Genomic DNA, 22803 nt, shown 5'->3' with positions numbered 1-22803 from the left:
TTGACTCCTTTGTGGTAAGTTAATTGCCATATATGTGTAGGTTTATTTATGGGCTCTCAATTCTGTTCCACTGATCTGTTTTTATGCCAATACAATACTATTGTATTATCATGACTTTGTAGTATGGCTTGAAATCATGTGACCCCTTTAGCTTTTTCCTTCTTTCTCAACATTTTGTTTGCTGTTCAAGTTTTTCTGTGGTTCCATACAAATTTTAAAATTGTTATAGTTCTGTGAAAAATGCCGTTGGAATTTGTTAAGGATTGTAGCAGACATCTTATGTCACTTGCACATAAACAGTACCTTACGAGACTACTCAGTCAACTTCTACTGGTCAAGAATAACAGAATGCAAATAATATCAGTCAGTTCAGTCACTCAGTCATGTCTGACTCTTTGTCACCCCATGGACTGCAGCACGCCAGATTTCCCTGTCCATCACTAACTCCTGGAGCTTTCTTAAACTCATGTCCATTGAGTCAGTGATGCCATCCAACCATCTTATCCTCTGTTTTCCCCTTCTCCTCCTGCCTGCTATCTGTCTCAGCATCAGGGTCTTTTCTAATGAGTCAGCCCTTTGCATCAGGTGGCCAAAGTATTAGAGCTTTAGCATCAGTCCTTCCAATGAATATTCAGGATTGATTTCCTTTAGGGTTGATTAGTTTGATCTCCTTGCAGTCCAAGGGACTCTCAAGAGTCTTCTCCAACACCACAGTTCAAACAATATAAAAGAATCAAACCATATAAACAATATAAAAGAATCAAAAAGGACTCCCTCTAAATGTTTTTCCAGAAAGCTATTTAATAAAATTCCAACGACATGATATATTGATGTTAAAAATTATGCCCATTCGTCACTGGAGTTTAGAGCCTAAAACTACATAGATCATGTCTAAATTAATGTTTAGATAAACATTTAGGTAAACTCCCTTCTATAATTATCAAGATTTATTAAGTTTATGCTACTTCCAAATATTTTTTGTTCCTCTGAACCCTGTAGTCTTAATGAGTTATCCAAGCTAGATATAAATAAGATATCTTACAATAAATTTTTATATTTATAATGATATAGTCCATGGGGTCACAAAGAGTAAGACATGATTGAGTGACTGAACAACAACAGCAAATCAGTTATTGCAACATTCCTGCCACATTGCTTAACTTTATCACTATGGTGACGAGTCAAGTCATGAGCTGAGAAAATATGATAATGCTATATGATTAATGCTTTTGAAATTATTAAAATTATTATTTCTCTGGAACTGTTGGGAACAGTGTAGGGTCAGTTAAGTGTCAGATAATCTTTTGTTCTGGCTTGTACTTGTTCTCGAAGTCTACAGTTGCCCCTCAGAATGAGAGAAAATAATTGCAAACAAAACAACTGACAAAGAATTAGTCTCTGAAATATATAAGCAGCTCAATGCCAGAAAAATGAACAACCCAATCAAAAAGTGGGCAAAAAACCTAAACAGACATTTCTTCAAAGAAGACAGACAGATAGCTAATAAACACATGAAAATATGTTAAACATCATTCATTATTAAAGAAATGCAAATCGAAACTACTATGTGGCATCATCTCATTCTCACTGGTCAGAATGGCCATCATCAAAAAGTCTACAAACAATAAATGCTGGAGAGGGTGTGGAGAAAAGGGAAGCCTCTTACACCACCAGAGGGAATGCAAACTGGTATAGCCACTATGGAGAACAGTGTGTAGTTTCCTTAAAAAGCTGGGAATAGAAACCACCATATGATCCAGCAATTCCACTGCTGGGTATAAACTCTGAGGAAACTAGAATTGGAAGAGACACATGTACCCCAATATTCATTGCAGCACCTTTTACAATAGCTAGGACATGGAAGCAACCTAGATGTCCATCCGCAGATGAATGGATAAGGAAGTTGTGGTATATGTACACAATGGAATATTACTAAGCTATAAAAAGGAATACATTTGAGTCAGTTCTAATGAGGTGGATGAACCTGGAGTCTATTATACAGAGTGAAGTCAGAAAGATAAAAAACAAATACTGGATATTAGTGAATATACATGGAATTTAGAAAGACAATACCAATGATCCTATATGCAGGGCAGTAAAGAAGACAGATGTAAAGAACAGACTTTTGGACTCAGTGGGAGGCGGTGAGGATGGGCTGATCTGAGAGAATAATATTGAAACATGTACACTATCATATGTAAAATAGATGACCAGTGCAAGTTTGATGCATGAAGCAGGGCACCCAAAGTCAGTGCTCTGGGATAACCCAGAGGGATAGGGTGGGGAGGGAGTTGGAAGGGGGGGTTCAGGAGGCGGGGGAAGCATGTTTCCTGTGGCCAGTACATGTTGATGTATCTCAAAAACCATCACAATATTGTAAAGTAATTATCCTACAATTAAAATAAGTTAATTTAAAAATAGTAAAATTATTATTAATATGAAGTGTTTCTATTTATAAAAATACTTCTAGTATTTACAAATTCATTTCCTTTCATTCTTAAGCAATTCTTTTTGCCTTTTAGTTTTACTATATTTTGTCCTAAAGCATATTCTTCCTGAGAAGTTATTTCCACTTTCTAAGAAGGTGGGAGAACAGTGAAAGCAGTAATTTTCTTCCCGTTACTGTGCCATCAACTAAATCGCAGACACATTTTAATATCAAACATCAGTGCAAAGCAGAGGAAGCCAAGTGAATATGGAGGAGGCATATTCACCTCTAAAAGCCTTATCCTTAGCCTTGATGCACACATCTTAAGTCATAGTCTGTTAGTGAATACAAGTTACATGACCACACACAGCTGCAAGAGAAACTGGGAATATGTGACCATCTGCTCTTCTGGTCATCACTTGCTTTTAGAGCCTTCCTTTAACAGAAGAAGCATTCAACCCTCACCTCAAGGTAAACAATCCAAAGTCAGACTCCAAGATCTCAGGGTGATACAGCATCTGATCTAGCAAGTTCACACTCGGTCTCTCATGTGTTAGTGACTAAATGCTACATAGTCTGCTGCCCGTGAATACACACATCCATGCACACTCATGCCCTGGCCTGGAAATACCATGTGTAATTCTCTTTATATTTCATCAAAATATATTGAATGTCTCATTTGACACTGAAAATTTTAGAGTTACTGAGTTGTTTGCTTATAACATTCCAATGTTATAAAGTACTTACTTTTACTGTTATCTGACAAAATGTCAAAATAATTTAGCTGTCATTTTCCTGTTATTTTAGACTTTTATAATTGACAATATGCACCCATCACTTTATGCCACAGCCTCTCTGTCTTATACTTGGATTTACACATGTGTATATGCCTGTGCATTCTGTTAAAAATAACTATTTCAGTTATTTAATTGCTCTATGTGTTTATATCTAGTGGCTAAAATCTACTATATTTTTAAAATGTTAAAAGCAAGGGTAAGACATTTAAATTAGTGAGGCTATGTCCTTACCACAGATCAATAAAAGTGGCAAAACTTGATTTTGTGGTGCATAAATTTTTTGAAAGTCTCTGGGGGCTTGAAAATTTTACTTTACCTTCATGTTTTTGAATGACCACAAAGTGATTAAAATAATTTAAAAATTAATATAATCTAATTTTTATAATTTTCCCTGTTATATTGTTTGGATTTTCTCCCTTTTTAGGAGGAAACTTTGTATTACTATTTACCATGAATACAAAATAATTGTTAAAAAAACTCTACAAATCTTATCATGAAATAAATTTAGAAAGGATTACTACTTTACTAGATCCTTGTGTTCACAAAGAATCCATTTCAACTTCCAAGGAGAGAAAAATAGTCTAAAAAGAGAGTGCCTCCATGCTCCTTTTCTATAACTCTCTGTCCTTATAAAGATCCCAGAATAAGACACAGCAGTTCAGTGCATTCCCTCTCCAGGCAAGGCATTGCTCAGGTTCTGACTGGGACCCCTCATTCCATTGTAGTGTAATAGTAAAGTGGATCCTAGCCTTTCCATCACAATGTCAGCATTTACATTTACTAAACATTTGTACATCATTTGTTGTGGAGTCAAAGTGTACAATGAAATTGAGAGTTTGGGGTGCTCTATTTTTACCACTTGCATGAAACTGAAACAAGCAGAACCTAAAAAATTCCTAATTCATTTTTCACTGCCGTTAACCATCTCCATCCCTTGTATTTCAAGCTAGTTATTTCTATATCCAATCATTGTGTTAAACTCAGCTCCATTAGAAAGAGGTTATATACATAGATAAAGAGGTGATATACATAGAGATGATACACATATGTATCTATACATAGATACATAATAATAAGGAATATTATTCAGTGAGAAAGAAGGACATCCTTCTGTTTGCAATAACTTGAATGAAACTTGAGGGCATTTTGCTAAGAAAAGTGAATCAGACAGAGAACAAATACGGTATGATATTTGTTATGTATGATATTACATTACAAATATCTAGTATGATATTTGTATGATATTAGACCTGACATATGGGGTCTAAAAAGAACAAATTCAGAGAAGCAGAGTAGTTTCCAGGTATTGAAAGTGGGGGGAGTGAAGGGAGATTGGACACAGGGTTCTTGATGTACAACATGTTCTCAAGTGATCTGGTGAGACTGGATTTCCTCAGGTTACACTAAAACTAAAAGGCTGACAAGAGGTAAGGAAGAAATATTCATTGCTTTCAGTGCTATTTCACTCATTACAGTTTTGTCTGTTTTCTTTGTACATTTGTTTAAAGGTTTTTTGGATATATGGTTCCTAGAGCTTTTACCAAAGACAAATTGTACCAGGCAAGTTAAAATGGCAAGAAAACTTTACTCAATGCTGTTATAGCAGGAGAGAGACTCTGTTGAAACAAAAGGCATTAAAGTTTATTTTTAAGTACTAACTTGAGCTGGTGAAAAAGTCCTGGAGTACATTAGGGGGACAGTTGCTCAATGCAGAGAAGCCATCTATGTTTGCTAAATGCTGCTCACAAGATAGGCCCTTATTCTCCAATAGAAACTGGAAGATAGAAGTGCCATCTTAAGGGGTAATTTCACTCAGGGTAATTTCACTCTATTGACTCCCAGGTCCTTGAAAAAGACCTTCCTGGGTAATAAAACTAGCAAGAGGCTATGAGAAGATTTATATCTCAAAGGTGCATAGTTTACAATTATAAGTTTTCTAAAGTTTATGTTCTAAGAAAAGTGAAGTCAAGAACCTACAGTCAGAAAGAAGCCTGTCTACTATTTAGTTAATCTGAGGGTGACATTAAGGCTGCCTATTGGGTACTAAAAATATAAAAGTTGTACATTCAGTCTAGAGTAGAGGAAATTACCATGTTTTTATGTGTAGTCTTCTAATTGTGAAGTCTAAAAATCCGTTGGCTGTTTGGGTGACTCATAAATTTATGAAGTTAAACAGCTCATATAAATCTCTCACCAAAAATGACTATGGTGATTGGCTTTTACGACACAAAGGTAAGAAATTTGCTTTGCTTCCACACCGATCCCTTTTTTTAATACTCGACCCCTATTTTTTAACTCTTCTATTTTTGAGTAAACTTAATGTTTAGTAGTCATATATTTTACATAGTCATTCAGAAATTTGGAAGAATATTGAATGGAGAATGCTAAAGTGACAGTGTGTAAGTTATCTGTTTTTACTAGAACTCTTAGGCCTCAATTAAGTGAAAACTATTTACATAATTCTATCAGCATTCAGACCACAATTTTCCACTTGTTCGTAAGTATCTCATAAATACTTTCCCAAAATCCAGATGTATAATGTTCATATCATTGCCTAAATCCCGATAATGAAAGGAATCAGTTAGAATGATGTGATTAATTTCAGAGTGGTTTTCTCCTATTGTTGATGATTAGTGCAGTATTTCCTTAATTATCTTTAAGTATTAAGCTTAACCTTTAAAAGTCTCAAGTATGTTTTCAGCATATTTTGTGAGCCTCATATGATCTTCTTCATGGTAATGCCACTTTTATGTTAATTTTCATTTTTATAATTTCGTGATTATCCATTTTCTCATCTTCTCAATGATTAGTTATAAACATTTTTTTCATCAGATGTAATAACTTTTTCTAAAAAGTGTTACAAAAAAGACACTTTTTGTGTTCCTTTATTATCCCAAGATTGAATCATCCCAAATCCTGGATGCATACATATGTCTTATATTTCTCCTTTATCATAGAGGTGGTCCTAACCCTCAGTAACTTGTAAAATAATTGATTCCTTACATGATTAATTTGCAACATTAACGTCTCTCATGAATACTTTGAAAGAATTATTTAGCTCTTTGACAATGTTAATGCCCTTGACTTTGTAGGATACCCTTGCCAGTCCTCAGAGGGCCTATTTATTTTCTTTAGAAAAAGTTATAATATTCTGTTCGGATAATGACCTTAAGTTTTGACTTTTAATAAAAAAAGAAGTAAATTTTTTACCATAGAATTAATTTAATGATCACGAAATTTCAAGAATTTTTAAAGAAGTCTTTACTTAAATCTTTAATTCTGAAAATTCTCTAATTATCCTACATAATTAATTACTATAGTACCAATGGAATTTTTATAACTATAAAAATAAATCAGCTATTTACCCTAATTATGATTATTACTCATATGCTAAATGACAAGACATTTTAAGTACACTTATTACCACGTAATCAAAATTCACAATGAATTTTTTTCTTTCAGATAAGTTTTTTAAAATGTTTAAAAAGAGTCAGATGATGGTCAATCATTTACTAAAACTAAAAGCCAATCTAAACAGTCATTAAAGATATCTCCAAACAGGCAGATTCTTTTACTCTTTGAGCCACCAGGAAAGCCCTATTAAAAAAAAGAAAATCATATATAACTATTGATACTGTGTTTGGAGATATCTTAAATGACTGTTTAGATTGGTTTTAATTTACAAAAAAATTAAAGTAAAATTTAAATATTATGTTCTTTTTCTCTAAAGTTCATGAATCTAAATTGACCATCATAGTTAAAATAAATAACTGATCTATTTTTATAGTTATAAAAATTCCATTGGTAGTATAGTAATTAATTATATACAATAATTAGAGAATTTCCAGAATTGAAGGTTTAGTCCTTTGTAATCAGAAAAATCATACAGATTCTTGAGTCGTAACAAGGTTATCATTGGATGGAAAATAATGAGTCCATGTATCTAACATCCGTTCTGTGGAAGAGTCATTACTAAAGTTCTAAGATATGCAGTAAATTATATTGTTGAGGCACAAATTTGGCTTTAATTGCTTTGCCTAATGTATTGAATCCTTCTCATCCTTCTGATAGTGAATAAGCCTAGTTTACTGGTCAGTATTTACATTTCAGTGTGGGTCTGATGCTCTGTTGAATATATGATGCTTCTGTGAAGTACAAGAAGAAACCACCTGTATTAGTTTCCTAAGGCTGTCCTAACAAATCGCCACAAACTGGGTAGCTTAAGAGAGAAATTTATTCTCTCTCAGTTCTTGAAGCTAAAAATCTGAAACCAAGGTGTTAGCATGGCAGGTTCTGCCTGAAGGCTCTGGGCAAGAATCTTTTCCTGCAGCTCCCTAGCTTCTGGTGATTGCCAACAACCCCAGGATCTCTTGGCCTGTAGCTGTCGCTCTCATCTCTGTCTCCATCTTCACAGGGCCATCTTTCCTCCTTGTGTCTGAGTCTTTGCATGGACTTCTTATAAGGAAATCTGTCACTGGATTTGGGCCAAACCTTATTCAGTATGATGCCATCTTAATTTGATTACAGCTGCAAAGACCTATTTCCAAATAAGATCACATTCACAGGTACCGGAGGACTAGGACTTGAACTTATCTTTGGAGGGCAGGAGGCATGGTTCAACTCACAACACCATAAACTTTATTTCTATGAAAATTAGCCAACTTAGTAATTTAACTACTGTAATGTGACCTTTTAAAAAAATGATGATTCTTAGCTACAAATGGAGATTTTGAATAAAGTGTACAACATTAATCTTTCTTTCACCAATAGAAAGAGCAAAATCTTTGTTTTCCAGAGTGCACAGGCTAGAATTCCCCCTTCCTAGTCACTGGCCTAAAATTATTTCATAATCAGACTTTGGTTGTAGCTGTATCACCCTGGTGTGTGATGGCAAATATAAAACTATATTTGCCTGAGTTATTTGGATTGATTTTCTAGATAATCTCAAATTTATCAGATTACAGTGAAGTTGTCTTGTATTGACTGTCATCTCTATAAAACTGTTACTCTGGAAATCATTTATACATTTTGTGAATGCTGAGTGATTCCAGTTATTTCACAGTAGATATGCTAAGAATTGTGCATAATCCTTGTCATATTTGTCATAGTATTTGTTTCCTTATACTATAGTTTGTTGGAAAATTTGGGGATGTTCGCAGAAGGTGTATACATATGGAAGCCATTTGTGTAGCAATGAGATCTAAATAGTCAAACTTCTACTGCTCAGACAAAGTTCCTCCATTGAAAGAAGATGAGAAAAATTGAAATATAGTAATAACAAACATTTTCTTTTTGAGAGAATGTCAATGAACTAAAATAACTCACAGTGAATAAGGAAAGAGATTATATATACATGTCAGCCAATCTGATAAAAGCTTTACTATGTAATTTCTTAGAACTCATAAAGATTAGAGTCAGCTTTTCTCTTATTATATGTTAAATCAAATCCTTGTTTTAAAGATGTGTGCCTATCTGAAAGATAATGAAGATGGTAATTCTCTTACTTGCTAATTTTAATTATATTTTTGAACAGCATGTAGCCACTCTCAAATGAAAGGTTAGATCAATTACTTTATTGGAATAGTCTTGAGATTCAGGAAGGATGGATTTTTGTGGGGAGGGGGGGTCTTTTGTATTTTTTCACACTTGAACCAAAATTTTACATTCTGTCATTTTAAGCATCTGGCTAAAATAAACACTTTCAGCATCATCCTTCAGCCTTGTTCAGAGTTTACCATAGTGCTAGACATACTAGGGACCCATTGCATGTGTTCATGAAAGAACAAAATATGGATTTTCTAGTGGTGGTTTATGACTAAAAATGTATAAGGAAATTGATGACATTTTATAAAATCTCATAATATCATGTTGGAATATATGTTTTTCTTGATACTTGCTATGAGATCTAAAAAAAGAGTTATGTTGAACAGATAAACATACTTTGCAAATAAACTATTATTTGATTAATCAGTTTATTGAAAATTCTGTATCTAAACTATATAACCTTCAGGTTAATGTTACTCAAACTGTGTTCCTAGAACATGTCCACTGGAGGTACTTATTAAAAAATACAGATTACCAGACTATACCCAGCACTATACAATCATAATCTATATACAATGTCCAAAGTTTGTCATTTTAAATAAGCTTCATTAATGTATTTTATGTACCTTCATGTTTTAAAACAACTATTTTAATATAATTTATGCATGTCTAGGAAGACGATGTCAAATGTCTAAGTCATTGTCTTAAGGACGCAGAGGTAATGAAGAAAGCCAGAGCTAATATATCTGGGTTGAAGGAACTTAAAATACATAAAAACTACATAAAAACTTCAATTCCCTGAAGATAGCTAAAGAGTTCAATATAGCATTATTTGACATACACACTCTTTTACAGGCACAGTGGTTTCAAGTATAATTCAGTACTTAAAATTTTCTGTGAGAAGTCTAATCTTCCAAGTCAGACATGGTAGTGGCAGTTTTGAAAATGGTAAAATTCTGAGTCATCCAGTCTTGTTCGGGAATGGAATGAAGGATTCATCTATCTACTATAAAGATCACTTAGTGGTTAGAGAATATGAGGAGCAGAATCAGATCCTTCTAGATTCAGAATTCTTTAAGAAGTGGGTAGGACCTCAGGACTATAGTTTATTATACTACTCAGAACTTGGCACACCATATTTGTAAACCATGAGAGAGACCTTTGGTTCAAAGTCAAGTGGAAGTCGAGGCCATAGACATACAATTCTCTGTTGATTAGAAACCAGGCGTGAGACAGTGAGGTGAGAAACCTAATGTAAGTCCTGATTCTAATTCACACAGAAATCTTGGCAAGTCTCGTATTTGTGTTCATTGCAGATCATGCCAGATTTTAAAAGGAGAGAGAAAGATGATGCAGGGATTGGCAACATTTTCTAAAATATCTGAAACATGATTCTCTAAAGCAAATCTTCATTGTGGAACTTAATCTCTTCATCAGAAAGTTAATTAAATTTGAGCCCACTTATATGTTTCATAAGATTAAATGTGAGCACTCATGAATTCCTATGGTCCCCGCACCTAGCTCAAAACCTTCCTTACCTGGTGTTCACAATTTTTCACACTTTCATTATGACTTTATATCCAAAAGTTTTTCAAGGATTTTAAATCTAAAGTAAGGGGCTCTTTTGACCAGTGATATACAAAGGAGAATTTATGTGATGAGTTTGGGGAACTGTGAATAGCATTAGGTTTCTGGGTGTCTTCAAACATTTTGTGTCTTCTTTGAGTGTAATGAGGGATGGGGAATCTAGAACAAAAGAGCTACAAATAGATGACCTTGTTTATTTGCTAATTTTACGTTAAATCAATGGTCTCTCAAAGAAATCACTCAAATACTTATTTCCTCATCATAACTTATTTGTAGGAATAAGTTACTCTACAGAATTATTGTGAGGATCATATAAGAAGTGCTTTCTGAATAATAATTTGGATTCTTTTCAGCTTGTGACAGTGGGACATAAATGCATACACCTCTCTCCAAGAGTACTGCCGTTGACCATGAGCAGAGTTAGCCAAGCAGAAACATCTAGTGAACAACTAGGCATATTGGACAAGAGTGTAGAACTAGATAGAGATCTGGAAAACATCTGCACAAAAGTAGATTTCACTTTGGCAAGGATGGGGAACACATGTAAATCCATGGCTGATTCATGTCGATGTATGGCAAAAACCACTACAATATTGTAAAGTAATTAGCCTCCAACTAATAAAAATAAATGAATAAATAAATAAATAAAAGTCAAAAATTAAAAAAAATTAAAATAAAATCACATTACAGCAACACTTAAAACTTCTCCTTACTATTATATACATTAAAATTTTAGTTTTCTTAACTACATATTAATTTTGCTACCCCTTTAAATAAGAGATTGCACACTCTGAAATATCAATGTTCTGATTAAATACTGAACACAAAATGGCTTTTAAAACTAGATTTATTTTATAATAGTTAAAAAAAAAGATTTTGAATTAGTGTTAATATTATGGAAGTGTAAAACATGCATTGAATTATAGACAACCTTTTAAAATATTTGTTGCATTTGTTTAAAAGCATCACATAGAGAAAAGGTGATTTTAAATATGGAATCAAAGGTGGTGTTTCTGGTCTTTATTTTAACTTGGCAGAAGGGAAAAAACCACAGACACAAAAGTGAAAAGTATTGGCATTTAAATTTATAAAATGATAGGATGTCATAATTTGTAGATAGCATTTGAAATAAAGAGTCCTGATCATCTGTGCATTTTGGGGAGGCAGAGCCAAATAAGCTATCTGGGAAAAGAAAAGACAGAAAGAAGTAGGAAGAACCTAAGGAGGTGGCTGATTAAGCTATATGGCTCTGATAGTGACTCTATACGTAAATAAAAGAATTTCTGCCCACTTGGCTGAGGTCCAGATAGGTTGTCCTTATTCAGAGGTGCAAGAATTCATTCACTCAGTTACTCATTTATTCAATTCACCTATTAAAAGATTACCACGTATAAGAAATTATGCTACATGCTAAAGATAAAAGTATATCAAACATACCATTTATCTTCAACTTGTTTTAAATCTAGTAGAAAAATAATTTTAAAATTTGTGTTACTTCTTTGTTAATAAAAGCTTATATTTATTGAAAGTTCACTAGGTTAAAGACTTTAATACAAATGATTCAAAAACTCTAGGCTGAAGAGTGAAGTTTTACCTTAATTAGTGTCTGCAGTTGCTAAGGGCTATAAAGGGCAGGAACTCTAATATTTACTTTTATTTAGGTTTCTATGTGTAATATGAAGAAGGAAATGGCAACCCATTCCAGTATTCTTGCCTGGGAAATCCCATGGAAAGAGAAGTCTGGTGGCTACAGTCTATGGGGTTGCAAAGAGTCGAACATGACTGAAATAAGCATACAGGTAATAAGGAAATAATTTTTTTCAGGTCATAAAATCATATGTGGAAGTATAAAAAATGAAAACAGCTGAATTAGAATTGAAAGCTTTAAAGAGCCCCCTTTTTTTTTTACAGATAGGGAAAAATAAGCCGAGAATTAGCAAATAGGAACTTTTGGTTTAATTATAGTATTGGGGAACATATAGTGATTTTTGTCTTGAAACTGCTTTGTGTTGTTCTATGGTTACTATCTTTGTACATATTAGGTGGCCAGAATAACTTGAAAATAAACAAACAAAAAGGAAAACGTCAAAGCTCTTTGTTTAAAATCCTTAAGTGAACTTCTAGGCTTTTAAAAAATAATCGACATCTTTAATTGACTCATACTGCCTGCAGGGCCTGGTCTCCTCTCTAACTACTGGCTTCCTACATCTCAGTCACACTGACTGCTCCTCCTTCTCCCAGAACTGTAACGCTACTTCTGTCCTCAGGGTCTCTGCACATACTGTTCCCTCTGCCTGGATTTCCCCTTAACTTGCCTTATTAACCTCAAGGCCTTCTTCAAATCTCAGCTCAAGCATCATTTCCTCAGATTCCTTCCATGACCCTTTAGACTTGGTGAACTACTTCAGTAGTATGACCACATAGCTTTCCAAAATATTTTTTGTAATCATGTTAATACATTTATGTGGAGGATATAAACTCTTTACATGTATGTTCTTTCTAATTGCATATTTATTTGGTCTATATACCTTCTGTCTTGCCCCAGGTTCCCCCAAAGCAGAACTGAAAGAAATGCTGCATGCAAGTATTTTAGTTGGGAGTGGATCCTAGGGAGTAAGCATGAGAGACCAGACTGAAGAAAAGAAGGAAGGCCACTAAAGATTACAGGGGTAGAGATAACAAATGCTGAAGGGATTCCCACCCCAATGTGATGGCATTTGGAGATGGGGGCCTTTGGGAGATAATTAGGATTAAATGAGGTTTATAGGGGTGGGGTCCTCATGATGAGATTAGCACCCCATAAGAAAAAACACCAGAAAGTTTATGCTCTCTTTCAGCCACGGGAAGATATAGCAAAAATGTAGCAAGTCAAGGAGATAGCCTTCACCAGAAACCAACCAGGCTATCCCCTTGGTCTTGGGCTTTCAGCCTACGGAACTGTGAGAAAATAAATTTCTATTGCTCAATCACCAATCCATGTTATTTTACTATGACAGCACAAAATGACCAAGACATCCATTGAAAGTATCTTTCAAAAGTAAATGCAATATAAATATTATATAAGGGCTTCTCTGATGACTCAGACGGTAAAGAATTTGCCTGCAGTGCTGGAGACCTGGATTTGATCCCTGGGTTGGGAAGATCCCCTGGAGGACAGCATGGCAACCCACTCTACCGTTCTTGCCTGGAGAATCCCCATGGAAAGAGGAACCTGGCAGGCTGCAGTCTATGGGGTAACAAAGAGTTGGACATGACTGAGCGACTAAGCACAAATATATATGGAATCTAGAAAGATAATACTGATAAACCGATTTGCAGGGCAACAATGGAGATGCAGATATAGAGAACAGACTTATGGACACAGGGGTCAGGGAAGGAAGTGGAGGGTGGGATGAATGGAGAGAGTAAATTCAGTAACATATACACTACAATATGCAAAATAGATAGCCAATGGAAATTTGCTATATGACTCAGGGAACTGAAACCAGAGCTCTGTAACAACCAAGAGGGGTGGGATGGGGTAGGAGATGGGAGGGAGGTACAAAAGGGAAGGGATGTGTGTGTACCTATGACTGAGTCTTATTGATTTATAGCAGAAATCACCACAATATTGTAAAGCAATTATGCTTCAATTAAAAATAAATTTAAAAAATAAATGCAATATAAGACTTATTTAGATATACAAAGTAGATAGACTCTATCACCATAGATTCTTACTGTAAGAAATTTAAAGGAAATCCTTCAGGGAGATTGAATAAAAAGTTAGAATCCATCACCATCAGATTCTTACTGTAAGAAATTTAAAGGAAATCCTTCAGGGAGATTGAATAAAAAGCAAGACCCACTGATATGAGTCTTTGGGAAATGCACTTCAAATATTAAAAACAATGAAAGATTAAAAGTAGAAGGATAGGAAAAGATATATGCTATGCAAATACTAAGCAAAATAAAACTGGAATGACTATATTAATGTCAAAGTAGTTTTAAGAACAAAAAACCCTGGGGAATGATGAATTCAATTTCCTAATGATAAAGGGATCACTTTAAAAAGATATAAAAATCCTAAAAAATGGTGAACCCCAAAATGCATCAAGAAAGATTTGAGAGATCTGAAGTAGAAATAGTCAAATCATACATTTATTCTTGATGCTATGATCCTGGACAAAATCCCCATTACATAAATAGTCTACATTGTCTAGATTATTGTAAGAGTCTATGTTGTCCCCAGGTTACTACATTACTGAGAGGATTTCACATCATCTGCCTTTGTGTTGTTAAACTTTGTTTCTCTACCACATTCCAATTTAAGGAAACAGTCTTCAGCCTCATATACAAAGCCCTCCACAGCCATGCCCCTCAACCTAGCTTTCAAAAACTCTTTCTACTCACATGTGTCTGAGATTCCAGAACAACTGAAGTACTCACAATTTCCTACACATTTTTATGTTTTTGTATCTGATTTTCTCTGCTCATCATTTTTATCCTATATCTTTTTCTGTACAGATGTTTGCCTCTATAGTGTTGTATATTTTATGTTTTCATAATTCCCTTTCATTAGTGATAACCTCCCTCATATGAAGTGCCATTAGTTTGTCACTAGTGTGTGACAGATTATGCTTGCATTATAGTTTGGTGGCGCTAGTGGTAAAGAACCTTTCTGCCAGTGAAGGAGATGTAACAGATGCCAGTTTGATTCCTGGATTGGGAAGATCCTCTGGAGAAGGAAATGGTAACCCACTCCAGTATTCTTGCCTGGAGAATTACATGGGCAGAGGGGCTTGGCAGGCTACAGTCCATGGGGTTGCAAAGAGTCAGACAGGACTGAAGTGCCTTAGCATGCATAGCTAATTGGAATTGTCTTACATTCCTTTTGTATCCTTCAGATCAAGGATTTCTGCCATGTTTATTCCCATATTCACCAAACTAACTGGCACAGAGTGGTCTACAAGAGATAGCTAAAATTACTGTTGAGTTGGTTTCAGTGATTGTCATTTGAGTGATTATTACGCCCTGAAATGTATGTCTCCCTAAAATTCATGTGTTTAGATCCTAGCCCCCAGTGTGATGGTATTAGTAGGTGGAGATCTTCTGGAAGTGATTAGGTCATGAGGTAGTGTGCTTATGGAGAATAATTCCCTTATAAAGGAAACTCTAGGGCGCTCTTTCCACCATGTGAGAGTGCAGCAAGAAGTCTGCAACCTGGAAGAAGTTTCCTATCAGACATCAAATCTGCTGGTAGACTGATCTCAGCCTTCCAGTCTCCAGAACTGAGAGAAATAAGTTTGTTATTTATGAGCCACTCAGTCTATGGTAATGTGTTTCAGCAGCTTGAACTACATCAGTGATGAATCAAAAAATGTGCTACCACCAAATTTTATTCATGTTACCTTTTCTTTAAGTATTTCTTTTATTTAGTACTATCTCGTGAATTTTGTACACTTGATCTTAGCCAAAAGGCCGAGACGTGATTCTTGTGAATTTTGTAATCAGGTATCTGGCTTAGTGTTCTGGCCCCACCCTTGCAATATGCGTAATGTGGCTTAAATATAACCTGACTTCTTTTTACCTTTGTTTTTAGTTTATGCTTTCAAATAGCTCTACTGATAAATAGAAGAAAAAATAAGTAGTTAGAATCCAAGGATGCTTGCAATATTGAGTATGGAAACTCCTGATGTATTTCTTATTATATACATGATTATGAATATCCAAACAATGAGATCTCATGGCTTCATGCCAGCATTCAACTATAAAGTTTAGGCATCACATTTTGAAGAACTGTTTCTTTGTAAATAATAGATCAGTTGATCACAGCATTTTCCAGAGGCAGTGAGTCATCAGAGAGAAGTACATAATATATTATCTTTAAAGTTGCTGATAATGTCCAGAGAATAACTAAGTCCTCCAGGAAAATACCTACAGCAAACAACTCACTAAATCAATTTGCCACACAAAGAATTGCAGCTATATACAATATCTATGTTTGGAATCTATAAAAGAAAGCTTTTGCATTAAATAGCATCCACAAAGTCCAAGTTTTACTCTTAGAAGAATTTCCATGTGGAAAGAAGCAGCTGATCAAAGAGTTCCTCTCTCTCCGAGTTTCTCCTTTCCTTTGAAATATCTACTGTGCATGTCAAGAACCCTTAATGTTTCTCTTTTAGATTTCTTGTCCATGTGTGAGAACAAATTGTCTTCCCTTAGTATAATCAGCATAATTTAGATTTTAAAAGTGCAAAACTCTATATTGTTCTTAAAATAAAAAATATAATAAAAACACTGAAATCCTGAGATGGAAAAACAAAACCCTATAAAAGTGACCCTTACACACATGAGGATATTTAAAATTCAATTATTATAGAAGTAATTCAAATGAAAACTATTGTAAGATACCATTTTTCTCATATCAGCAAACTAAAAATTCAAATTATATAAAGCATTTTATGCTTTTTAAATTGTGGGGAAGCAAGTACTCTTTTATCACTGGAACATCAGAAAATCCACTGTGGTGAAGGACCCTGATTTTGTGTGATTTTGTCTGTGAATATCTATCTAGCTTGCATATGTTTCACTAAATCATCTAAAATACATGTTACTTGCTTCTCATGAGACTCTATCAAAATAATGTTTTCAAGGTAGCATAATTTCATATGGAATGACAAAACAATTGAGATCATCCAATCTGCTCAGCAGACAGATAGCTATATAAGTTGGGAAGTTAAAGGAGAGGTCTGGGTTAGAGACGTAATTTTTTTGAGTCTTCACGGTACAGACAGCATTTAAAGCAATGGGACTAGAGCCAATCAACCACTTTATCTAGATTCATTAGAGATCCAAGAGAAGAGATTCAAAGTCTGAACCCTGAAGCAGGACAAAGGAAATGATGGAGGCAATAAAGAAGAATCAGTAAAGGAGCTTGTGAAGAAGTAGTCACCGAAGTAAAACAAAACCCATATAAAAGTGTGTGTTCTGTGTAAGAAGTGAACAAAATATTTCAGGGAGCAGATTGATTATCTGTGTCAAAGGCTGCTGAAGTCAAGCCAGGTGAAGACCAGGAAATAACCACTGGATCTATCTATCAGTGGAGAAGACACAGTGTGTGTGTGTGTGTGTGTGTGTGTGCATTCGCTGTCTCTTCAGTCGTGTCCAACTCTTTATGACCCCGTGGCCTGTAGCCCATCAGGCTCCTCTGTTCATGGGACTCTCCAGGTGAGAATGATGGAGTGGGTTACTATGCGCTCCTCCAGGGGATCTTCCTGACCCAGTGATCCTGTGGGTCCTGCGGCTCCTGCTTTGCAGGCAGATTCTTTGCTGCTGAGCCACCAGGGAAACCCTGGTGAACTAGTGACACCCAAAACAACATTTTCTGTGAGTTGTGAGGATGAAAGCCTGGCTGGTATAATTTTAAGAGATAATGGGCAGGGAAATTTAAGAGTGAATATAGACCACTCTTTCCAAGGGAACTGGTATAATAAGAGCACAGATGTGGAACTACAGTTAATAGAAAATAGAGTGAAAGAGATATATTTTTTAAGATGACAGAAACTATAGGATATGTGTATGCTAATGGAAACAATACATAAGAAATTGCTGAACAATGTCCTTGATTATATGAGAGGGCACAAGTAGAGGAGCTGGTCTCGGATAAGCACAACAGTACAACCATGGTCAAGGAGGAAACGGGCAGATTCTGGTTATTCAGTAACGATGATAGTGGAAGGTAAGAATGTTCTCCTCTGATTACCCTACATTCTCACAAAAGTTGGAAGATGATTAGAATGGGGTGGGTGGGTGTGAGTAGTTTAAAAAGCAGAAGGTGTGTAGTTGTCTATGAGAATAGAAGAATTTTGGACCAGCACAAGAGAGCCTATTTGCTGAGCAGCCTTAAGGACCTCTATGAGGTTATTGTCCTTGAATTTAAGGTAAAAGCAATCAGTCTGGCTGTGAGTGTGTGTGGTGGGTGGGTACGAATCAAGGCTTGAGTTTTGCCAAGAAAATGTGGCAAAGTGAGAATAAGACAACCAAGTTAAGAGTGTATGTAAGGGAGCTATTATAGTAATTGGCCATGGAATTTAAGATGGCTTAGGAGGGTAGGGAAAAGGTGATAAAATCAATGGGTTGTAGTTATTGATGACTGTAACATCAGAGGGTGAAAAATTTAATATAGCTGTAGACACTTGATAATGCTTCAATAAGGAATTCAGCATGATAAAACACATAACTGATATGTATAGCAGGTACACAGAAAAGCATAGAGGGGCAAAAAATTATTCAGTGAACAGTTAACAGTTTAATTTTTCTAAATTTCAAGAAAAAAATCACAAAATATAACTTCACAAAAATCACAAAATATAAACATAATTAGTTTACCAGTTCATCCTACAGTGTTTGTAATTGAATAATGCATTCTGTAACCATTAACACTAAACCTAATATGTATATTAGACGGTATATATATTATAATGTGTATATTATATTGTATATATATTATATTATAATAAACATATATTGTAATATACACATTATATTATAATATACATATATCTAATATATATATTATAATGTGTTTTACACTGTATAATACATATATAACAGTTAATCTAAATCTTGTACATGTCAGCTGAGACTTAGCTATAACAATACTTTATTATTTAAAATATCCATGTGAATAATTCAGAAAGCTTTTTCAGGATAATCTGGTTTATATTTATGTCAATATTAATTTTTGAATTAACAAAGAGCAAAGGCCTTTAAACTTTATAACAAAAGTTACCTTCATGAATTTGCAATTTGCAAAATTTGCCATAGTAGCAAAATCAATAACAAGATTCCCTTCTCTCACATTAAGTAAAACTAGAAGGAAAATTTCCTTTTTGGAACTAAATTTCTGGCATACCTAGCAATGAAATAGAAGCATATTGGAAGGCACTGCTATTTAGAATACTTCTTTCAGTTCATAGATCTGAAATGAAAAGGATAACTCAAAACAGTAGAGATAAGCTGTTTTAAAATTCTTCACAAATCGTAGTGTATTTCTGTAAACATTAAGCAAACATATCTAAGGAAAGTGTTGGTATTGTTGCTTAAACAAATAATAAGGCTTTGTACTAGGATTTCATGGGCTTTGACTTTGTCTTGGATATTGACATTTTTGTTATGAAAGTAAATCTTTTTCTGAAGATAGTAAAAATTGAAATTCCTAAGCTTGTCATTGTTTTCTGTGGACTAGGATTAATATATAGACCTACAGCAATGTGGTGGAACAATACCAGAAACTAATCTGATGTCTATAATTTTCAATAACAGTAACAAATGAACAACAATAACCGGACTTGAAATATGATGTCAGACTGCTGAGTGATGTTGGAGGGAGATATGGAACTGATTTGTTGGGGTCTGGATGCTGGTCAAGTAGAGAATTGAATGGCCTATTGGGAGGCCAGATTGGGAGCTGTCCTTGAAAGCAGTGAAGGAGACTACAGACAAACCTACCCAAGGACTTTCCTCTCAGGAATAGAGTCTACTGAGTGTAAAGCAAGGAAGCTATCATAACTGTAATATTAACAACTGGCTGTGTCTTTCAAACACAGAATGTAAGATTAAAGTTCTCCAAGTACTTTTTAATTTTACAATAAAATAAAAACTACTTGATTTTCAGATAGGTATCAAATAAATAATTTGTAGGAAGTTATTTTTTGTTAACTGTGTGATGGTAGAATAATATACTTTAAAAGTGTCATAATTAGGCTTAAAAAAGTCTTCCCTACAAAAAGTGAAATTAATTATTTTCTCATAAAACAAAAACATTCATGTCAATCTAACAGGTGTAAGGCAATGTAGAGCCTAATGATAAAATTCTCAGATCATGACATCTTAACTTCATCAACCATATACATTTGTACATATAAATTACTCAAAGAGACTTTCTTAATCATAAGGAGATAAAAGGGATGTGTTAAACATTAGCATAGTGTTTATAGGAATAGATGTCTATTCCTATGACTTTAGGTGGTGACAGTTTCCAAATTTATATCCACAGGCCAGACATTGCCTCTGAAATCGAGACAGTCTACTTGACATTCCCACTTGAATGTCTAATTAGGATCACACATTCAATATTTCCAAAATAAACTGTGGCTTCATTTACCAGAATATGTTATTCTTCCTAGATTTATGTTTCAGTGAATGGTCCTAGGTGCTTGTTTTCTCTCTTCTCTCACTTTTTATAACCAACAGATAACCCTGACCTCTTCTCACATTCATCTTTAATTCATCCAAGTATCTCCCACCCTACTGCTTCCAAAAACATCCACCATTTTTCTTGGACTATTGCAGAATCTTCTTAACTGATCATGTATTTTCCACTTCTACCTCCACTTCTCATCCTTTGAAACCCCATAGGGCTACAAGACATGCACATGTCAAATCGCTTCAGTTGTGTTAGATTCTTTGTGACCCTATGGACTGCAGCCGGCCGGCATCCTCTATCCATGGGATTCTTCAGGCAAGAAAACTGGAGTGGGCTGCCATGCCCTCCTCCAGGGGATCTTTCTGACCCAGAGACTGGACCCACATCTCTTATATCCCCTGCATTGGCAGGCTGGTTCTTGACCACTATCACCACGCTGGAAGCCATAAGGCAGCTAGACTAACCTTCATTAAATGTAAATCTACTCATGTCAATCCTTGCAATATCCTTCAGTGATTTCCAGTCACCCTGGAATCCAAATATTTTATTGTGGCTGCAAGCTTCTGGATTACCTGGTCTCTGCCCATTTCTCTAACTTTGACTCCCTTGCCTCCTCGCAAAAGCACTGTGCTGTGCTTGGTCACTCAGTTATGTGTGACTCTTTGCCAGCCCATGGACTGCAGCCAACCAGGCTCCTCTATCCATGGGGATTCTCCAGACAAGGTTACTGGAGTGTGTTGCCCATGCCCTCCTCCAGGGGATATTCCCAACCCAGGGATCGAACCCAGTTCTCCTGCATTGCAGGTGGATTCTTTACCGTCTGAGCCACCAGGGAAGCCCAATTACAAGTGAATTTTTCTTGAATATGTCACCACTTCTAGAGTCCCGTATCCTTTACACCTGAACCATCTACATTTCTGTCTCTGCACGTGTGCCCTAGAATAGACTTTCTCAGTTATTTGCTATAGAATTTGATCAATATATAATTAATTCCTCCATTATTTCTTTGTTTATTGTACATCTCCGTTTTAGACTGCAGGATCCAAGAAGGCAGGAACTTGGTTGCCTTGTTCACTACTACTACCAGCAAATGAAAAATAATCAATGTTTTCTGTTAGAAAAATAAAGTGTCTCAAATATTCCCATTACTGTTGATTCTCAGTCAATAAGGAAATATATATTTATACTGGCTACATACTGCTTATAATATTTTTAGTGATTACATTATGTAGAATTTTTTATTTAACATTAAATTTTATATATGTTTCCAGTATCATCTTAGTTCAGTTTCATTTAACAAAAGTGTTGCATACCTACCATGTATCAGACTTTGATACCATGTATCAGACTTTGTATTAGACCTAGTAACACAGAGATTAATATAATATAGTCCACAGAAACGTTAGTACTGCTTATATTTTTGGAAAAATCATGAATCATTTTTCATCTGTTCAACTTTTCTGCATTTATTCTTCATAATTTATGAGGTCTTTTCATTCTAGTTGTTTCTTTTATGATTAAAATATTTTTGTTTAACAATTATTAAAAATGGTATATGCTTATGACAAAAGTTAGAACAATCAGATGTGCATGTCAAAAAATGCCAGAGGTTCTTCCATGTATTGTTGTCCATCAACCAGAAATAACATTATTTTGGTTTAATACCTTCAAATTCAATCTACTGCTATATAATAAGTCTTAAACTCAACAGTATGTGAATATCTTTCTATGCCTGTACATGGAGTTATACTATAACTTTAATAAAAGTTGTATAGTGTTCTGTTAGTAGTTTTTTACTTCATTTATTATTTATTCTGTCTACTATTGATAGAATTTACAAAAATAAAAAATGAAAGCAAGTTTTAACACTCCTCAAATTATCTTGGATGCATTAACATCTTTATCACTTTTTTTCTCTATGTTTCTCTTTATTCAATATGAATCACTTAAAAAACGTTTTTAATATGTGCATGTTTTTTGTAATTACATATTTACTTGATATTAGTTCTTATATAATTTCTAATCATCAGTATTTCTTCTGCGTTCTTGCTTCATGCTTTCTCTTTTTCTAATTTTTTTCCTGAATTGATAACTTTTCCAATAATTCTTTTCTATCATCTTTCAGTTTTCCTCTATCACACTGGCTTTCAACTATATTGCCAGAGTTTTTCACTCTAGTCTTTCAGTTCAGTTCAGTTGCTCAGCCGTGTCCAACTCTTTGCGACCCCATGAACCACAGCACGCCAGGCCTCTCTGTCCAT

This window comes from Cervus canadensis, chromosome 6 (assembly GCF_019320065.1).
Source record: "Cervus canadensis isolate Bull #8, Minnesota chromosome 6, ASM1932006v1, whole genome shotgun sequence".
NCBI lineage: Eukaryota > Metazoa > Chordata > Mammalia > Artiodactyla > Cervidae > Cervus > Cervus canadensis.
This window is presented reverse-complemented; position numbering follows the sequence as displayed.